The sequence below is a fragment of the Podarcis raffonei genome, chromosome 8, assembly GCF_027172205.1.
Source record: "Podarcis raffonei isolate rPodRaf1 chromosome 8, rPodRaf1.pri, whole genome shotgun sequence".
Lineage (NCBI taxonomy): Eukaryota > Metazoa > Chordata > Lepidosauria > Squamata > Lacertidae > Podarcis > Podarcis raffonei.
The window spans coordinates 93,181,356-93,188,986 of NC_070609.1; the positions used below are offsets into that span (position 1 = coordinate 93,181,356).

At 43.1% G+C, this 7,631-nt stretch overlaps 1 protein-coding gene across 1 annotated transcript in view; it reads right to left on the reverse strand.

The window, feature by feature from the left end:
* ZMAT4 (zinc finger matrin-type 4) overlaps positions 1 to 2,448 on the reverse strand; it is a 300,023-nt gene extending 297,575 nt beyond the window's left edge. The window contains exon 1 of the mRNA XM_053401629.1: positions 2,327 to 2,448. The gene's annotated coding sequence lies outside the window, so the exon portion shown is untranslated. The remainder of the gene's footprint in view (positions 1 to 2,326) is intronic.
* Positions 2,449 to 7,631: the final 5,183 nt, after the last annotated feature.

The following is a 7,631-nucleotide window of genomic DNA, read 5'->3' on the forward strand; positions in this document are numbered from 1 at the left end:
TTTCAAAATGTATTTATAAACAATTTTTCTCTCAACATACAGATTTCTAAACGTACATTCTCTCAAAATACCCATTTTAAAACAGGAACATTCAAGAAGTGCAGAGGCCTGCAGATGACTATGTGTCAGTCTTTACATTCATCCAGGAGACCCAGATCAGGATTGGTCATTTCAGAATTCCCAGTGATCAAATCCTTCAGGCATCTCTATTTCCCATTAGGGTTTACAACAGGAGTGGGGAACGTGTGGCTCTTCAGATGTTGTGGGACACCAGCTCCTGTCTGCCCCCCCCCCCAGCCAGCACAGACAATGGTCAGGAGTGACTGGCGCTGGACTCCAACAACATTAGAACTCAGGGACATGCAATGAAGCTGAGCAGAAGAGAAGCCTGCTGGTTCAGACCCTGCAGCATCCTGCCAAGAAGATGCTGCAGTGAGAATAGATGCTGGACAAGGTGGGTCCCTGGCCTGAACCAGCAGACTCCTCTTCTGCTCTTATGGTAGGGTTGCTGTATTTTGAAAAGCAAAGAAGAGGACACATTTGCCAACTTCTACTTTTAACTATGAATCACTATGACAACTCTACCCCCAAAAATGACGACGTGTCTGGTGGAAAAGAGGAAATATGGCAACCCTATCTTATGGATGTCCACAGGTTACCCTTCTCTGCGATCTAGGTACTACCCCTCTCTGTCTCAGTTACCTGTATGTGCTTCAAAAATTAAACAGTATTGTATTCTAGGCAGTTTGGTGTGCTGGTGAGTGGATCAGCAGATTGACGCCAGTGGCTTCATCACAGTTACAAGCACAGCACAAACCGAACAGGCATCGTTTTACAATTTTAGAGTAAGTTCAGGGCCTCAGACAAGTGACGCCAAGCTGGGCTGATCCATATCTACTAGGAGATATTTGGTGATCTGCAGTAAATCTGCAAGGGTGTCTGTCTCCTGGTAGTTTAACAATGCCAAAGTAAAAAGAAAATCTTTTGTCATGACTGATTATCACTTCTCTTTCAGACTGAGAATTTCCTGGCTACCTCTGACCAGATCTCTGCTGTCTGCTGTGTTGCATTAGAATTCCTGGTCTGTAATAACTCAGATATAGATTCCTGCTTGAGAGGACACCTTATCCCCGTGTCCTTCCATGGGGGTCAGGGAGGGAACTGGCTCACTCCTTGAGTACCTAGAGCCACATGTCAATCCACAATTTTGCTCCTGTTTCTGGTTAGTTGGAACTGGGGGTTTGGGGAAGGGAACAAAGCATATCCCGCAAGACTGTAGTCTGCCCACTTCATATTAAGCTATTCAGACTTCTAAAATATACTGTAAAGAACCTATACTTCTGTGTTCCAATGATAAGCAAAATGCCCATTAGTATCATGGGCTGCATTAAGGGTTGGCCAAGATGTTATGTTTATCACAGGCCTGCTGCTGAAAACCTTGTTCAGCTGAGAGAAAAGAACTGGGCTGCAAGGAGACAGATTTACCAGAAGAAAATTAAATGAAACCGAGATAATACAAAGCACAGCTGACATTTATTTGGAACAGCAATGCTGTTCTTCTAGGGGTTCTTCTAGGGGTGGCTGCTGGCCTTTGTCCTATACAGTTGTCCCTCACCTTACATTGGGGGTTTGGTTCCAAGTGTAACATGTATATGCAAAAATCATGGCTGAATCTTCACTTATATAAAAACGCTGTGAAAATGCTTTTTTAAAAAAAGTTTTTTTATATATGTGGAATTTGACATTAGCTCACTAGCACCATCTAGTGTCACATTTGTATAACGCACTTAAAACACACTTAAAACGTCATACAGTGGTACCTCGAGTTACAAACGCCTCAGGTTACAAATGCTTCAGGTTACTAACTCCGCTAACCTGGAAGAGTTACCTCGAGTTGAGAACTTTGCTCCAGGATGAGAACGGAAATGGTGTGCTGGCAGTGCAGTGGCAGCAAGAGGCCCCATTAGTGAAAGCACGGCTCTAGTTAAGAACAGTTTCAGGTTAAGAACGGACGTCCAGAACGAATTAAGTTCGTAACTAGAGGTACCACTATATTTGAAACTATATAGCTGAGTCCCACGTATATCCAAAGTCGTGTTACGCTTATAGCTGTTTGCTGGCTTTGGGGATGTGCATAGAGTTCAGCAGAGTGCATCCTTTTGCAGCTTAAAAGGGAAGCTTTGATAGGCCAGTTTTAGCCTTTTAGTTTAAGTAATCCAGGATGCTTTAAGACAGGCTGGATTCTCCTGGTATTTCCCCTTTTCTCCCCCTTAAAACAAAGATTACACAAACAACCTTGTTAAATGTAAAAATAACATTTACTCACCCAGGCAGCTCTGTATCAGGAAGCTTTCAATGTTTGAGGTATTACTATGTTTTTTTATGTGCTGTAAGCCACCCAGAGTGGCTGGAGAAATCCAGCCAGATGGGCACAGTATAAATAATAAAATTGTTTGATCAGGCAGGCTTAAAGTGGTAATCCAATTACAAAGTCCAGTTTAAGATGGTGCCTGAAAAATGGAGCTCAGACATGCAGATGTTCTCACACTGCTGGAACGAGGTGAAGGAGAAAAGAGCAAAAAGCAGCTGAAGAGATTATCTGTGGCTACACCCTCACTCTGTCAGGGCACTGTGGGAGTGGCTCTCAGAGTTCTTTCTATGGAACTTACAGGAAAACTCTGTGAGCTTCAGCTCCTATCATGTGCCTATCTAGCAAACATGCATTGTTGGTTTGCTGCATTGTAAATATCCTGCATCTGTCTGTCTAGGGAGACAATGGAGGAGTGTGCCTTTGGGGGTGAGGTTTTTGTAGCACAGAATTGATCTACCAGTTGGCCTGGTGCCTTGGGGATCCTGCCATCTTCCATTCTGTGGACATGACCAAGCCAGCATAGACATTGGTGAGATGGGAGTGAAAGCATGCTGGGAATGTGGCCTTGGGAGAGTACATCTTTGTTTGGAATTTGCCTTGCCAAAGGCATCTGACGCAGCACATGTGGAAGGCACTGAGATGTCGCTCCTGATGGTTGTAATCTGCCCACAACTCACTTCCATAAAGCAGCACACTCAGTATGCAAGCCTGATAAACCTTCATTGTGGTATTGGATGTTGGCATCGCATTCTCCCATGCCCTTTTGAAGAGGTGAGCCATTGCTGTAGCTGCCTTGCCAATGCACTTGTCCAGCTCAGCGTCAATGGAGACATTGTTGGTTATGGTGGAACCCAGGTAGACAAAATTGTCTACCACCTCTAGTGTGTGGTCATCAGTGTGGATGTGTGGAGTGCTAGCAGCATCCTGACCCTGGATGTTGGTCCTCATCAGGCTGATGGTAAGGTCTGTAATAAATGAAAACCTGCCCTTATTCCCTTATGGGGAACACAAGAGCCCTTATAGAGTCCTTTGTAGATTCTCCATCGGTCGGAGAAAATAGCAGAGGCCAACCAGAGAATATTGAGAAGCAAAGCAGCTAGTAAGCCTGATCTTTATTGAACTGTTGCAACAGGGTGCCCCCCTCACACGCAGGAAAGGAGGAGGACCCAGAACCCAGGTGTGCCTACCCTTATATAGACATTTTAAATTGCCCGCCCTGGAGTCCAAGACCACCCCCATGTTGCGTTTGCAAAGTAAAGGAAGGATTGGACCCTGATTAAAAATAAGACACGAGGCTTTGACCAGCAAGGCTCTCGGAGAAAAGTGCGTAAACCACACCCCTCACCAGGCCATTTTATTAGCAAAAGAATCTTTTACACAGTGCTCATAAGAATCAATCATATTTCCTCTGACCATTTCATCAAACCCCACGTGGGGAAAAAGTAACACTACAACATTAATTAGCATGCATATATTTTGGGGTAAATATGTTGAGAACTACAAAGGGGTAGTAAATAACTTGAGAACTACAAAGGGGTGCATCTGGCAACCCGAGAGGTAATAAACAAGCAATACATATGATAAGGAGGATGGCCAGGAGGACAACAATCACTATCACCTTCATGTGAGATCTGTTTCCTGGCCCTAAGATTAACATCCTAAGATTACCTATTAGAAACTACAAAGATGAAATTGCCCAGTCTTTAAGGACACAGGACGCCTGCCTGTCTAAGTGTGTACGTGATTCGTGAAGAGCAAGGAGAAATGGGCAGCAGAGGCAAAAGGGCATCAAAAGGGCATGAATGTAGAATCTTATGGGATTTAATCAGAAATTATTGTCAATATATCAAACCCAGTCAACACAATGCTTTCATCGTGGACACGATGGCTTGATGTATATTTTATAATTCCTCATGGTAATCCCATCTGACCCCTACATCTCACCCTTTTTAATTTATTTATTATTTGTGTACAGGAAGGCTTCAGAGAGGAGAGGCATTGCATCCTCATCTTCTGCCTGCATGTGTGTCTGTATCACATAAAGATCTCTAGCAGACATTCCTGAAGGTAGGCATGGAAAAAATGTAGTACAGAACAAGGAAGGGATACATTGTAAAAAACAACAAGTTCCAATTAAGGCAACAATGATTAGCAAACCATACATGAGCCAGGTTCGAAACCACCCAATCTGTGGTAACCAAGACCACAGAGCATCCCACCAGGAGGGAAGAACATCCTGTGTGATGTTGTGTGCTAGTGCTTGTAATAGATCAGTTTGAGTATGCACATTGTAACTATTGTCAGTCAAATTAAAACAGCAAAGATTAGACACAACTTGACATCCTAGATGCTACCGTAACAAGAGTTAGTCTGCAGAAGCTTTCAGTGTAATAACAGCTTCTCTTAAAATCTTCTGTTCTTGATTTAAAAGAGCTAAAGCACGTGAGGTATGATTTATAAATTTTGTCAAAGAACAGACCAGGTGAGCACCCATGCGAGCATTGTATATAGCCAAAGCAGGGACTCCCACTAAGGAAGCCGCAAAAGAAGTATACTCTGCTTTGGAAAAAAGCTGTAGATTGGAGCCACACATGTCTGTTAAACTTTCAGCATGATGTTGAGGGCACTTTGAGTGCTGCCTGTTTTTTTTTCTAAAAGTGAGCTACTAGGCATAACTACCGTCAATCGGCTAAGGTAGCATTGAGCATCAGATAAATTTGCAGAAATGTAGTTATAACTTCTTTGATTACACATGAAAAACCAGCTATCTGGTAAGCGCACATGAGCACAATTAAAAGCAATCTGCTGAACACGTCAACAATTCCAAGTTGGCCTTCCTGTGTCCAGACAGTGAGTTGCTTTCTCACTGCAATTCACAATCTGAGCACAAGAGGTGTCTGGCGGTGCTGCAACTCTAGGCGTGTATAACTATATTGCATTGAGGGGTAACCTTTTGTGTCACTGTTACCCAATCATAGAGATTGGTATAACCAATGATACCTTCAGGAATCCATTTAGAAAACCACTTTCCCAGGTGTGTGACATGTGCCATAAGAAATCTGTGTATAAACTGGAATCATACAATTTCCTAAGGTAGTGTGCATATCATATGTTTCACTCAGACAAAAATGAGAGACAGTAGGAACTTTAGCTAAACGCATCCACATATTATAGCTATGACTAGAATAAACGTCAGAAGAAGATACATACATTAAGAACTAGATATCAATAAAACAATTAATATACATGTTAAAATCAGCATAGAGTTCATATGTAGCTGAGTAATTAGAGCTACTAAAAATGTCACTGGTGCTTCTGGAACATCATGATGCTGAAATTGAGTTCTGGCAGCAGAGGTCAAGGTCTTCAGCATTCAACATGTCACTTTCGGGCATCCCTCAGCTTTTTGAGGATGAGGATGGACACGATGGACTTTCGCACGGGGCTGCTGAGCCTGTAGAGGTGGAATCAGGGTCATGGTCCTTGCAAAGTCCAGAAAGGGATTCTGCAGGTCTTGGTGCCAGTGCATGTCTTGGCTGATAGGGATGGATATAGCGACCTGGAATCCACACAGGACCTGAGGAAGTAAGAACAGTAGGGCATCCTGCCCCTAGGTAATTAAAGGAACAGGTAATCAAAGGAACAGGTCCCTCTCACTGCGGGTTGAGGAGCTGCTGGTACGTCACTAGAGGGCGTTCCAGAGATACCTCTTCCCTACAATGGCATTTCATAGGAGAAAATTATTAGGAAAGGAAACAGTTAATTGATTTAAGGTAAAGAGAACTAGTTAAAGCGCAGGAAGGACATCCATCAACAATATCCTTAGCTTGCGTCAGAGGAATGAAAAAATTATGTTATCAGCTGCATAGTTCCCTGATGAAAAAAATGCATGGGTATCAATTGCATTAGAACATAATGGACAGAAAGATTTCAAAGCAGAATCAGCATGCTGATTTCCTTCTGAAATTATATTCTTGAATCCTGTATGGGAGCAAAACGTGAACAGCATAGAAAGGCGTAGTTCTAGGCGTTAAAAGATATTTCAGTGTCAAGAACAAAGAGTAGATTAAAATCTAGGTTAGGAGAAAGGTAGAAATTAGCCAGGGACGCAGGTGGCGCTGTGGGTAAAAGCCTCAGCGCCTAGGGCTTGCCGATCGAAAGGTCGGCGGTTTGAATCCCTGCAGCGGGGTGCGCTCCCGTTGTTCGGTCCCAGCGCCTGCCAACCTAGCAGTTCGAAAGCACCCCCGGGTGCAAGTAGATAAATAGGGACCGCTTACTAGCGGGAAGGTAAACGGCGTTTCCGTGTGCGGCTCTGGCTCACCAGAGCAGCGATGTCACGCTGGCCACGTGACCCGGAAGTGTCTCCGGACAGCGCTGGCCCCCGGCCTCTTGAGTGAGATGGGCGCACAACCCTAGAGTCTGTCAAGACTGGCCCGTACAGGCAGGGGTACCTTTACCTTTTACCTAGAAATTAGCCAAATGTGATAAAAAGATATCCCACTTTACACAAAAATCACTAAATGCAATGGAAGTGTGTAGGCTGGTCTCTGTCAGTTTTCTGATTAGCTGCAAAAAAAAATTATGCCAGTTATTTTCAGAATCCTTATACGTTAAAACATTCTAGAGGTGTTGAATAGGAACCTGTTTTTGGACAGAAACCAAACTTCAGGGTACCTGTTGAATTAAAACTAGGTGTGAATCTTTAGGAGGGTTAAAATAAACTATTCCAAGTTAATAAGTAAATGCAAACATATAGGAAGGAGAAGAACTCATTAAGGACTCATGCTCCTGTTTTAGAAAAAAGCAAATAATAAACAGCAATATCAAATCCAGTGTTAGGCAAATCAGAGTGAAGCCACTCTAAAAATCACTATTCTGTCAGCAGCGTTTGGGGAAAAAGTAGTCCTGTAGGTGAAAACATTATATTAAGGAAAATAGGTGAAAACATTGTATAAGGAAGAATCACGTATATGAAGTAACTCCAAAACTCTGCAACTGCTGTAAAGTAAATTCATTAGGATTCTTAAGTTCAGGGAGGAAAGGAGAAGAAGAAACAGTCTGCAACAGGTGATGAAGAATGAGGCTCACTGTCTGAGGTGGAATCAGACCTGTATGCTATGTCTTAATTTTATAAACCACCATAGGGAACTGGAACTGAAAAGTAGCAAGTTCTGCTGTCAGTAGATTCAAACCAGCCCTTAGTGGCATGGCACAGATTTGTCACAGGAGACAGTGTGTTAAAAGCAACCGTGTTAGAAGA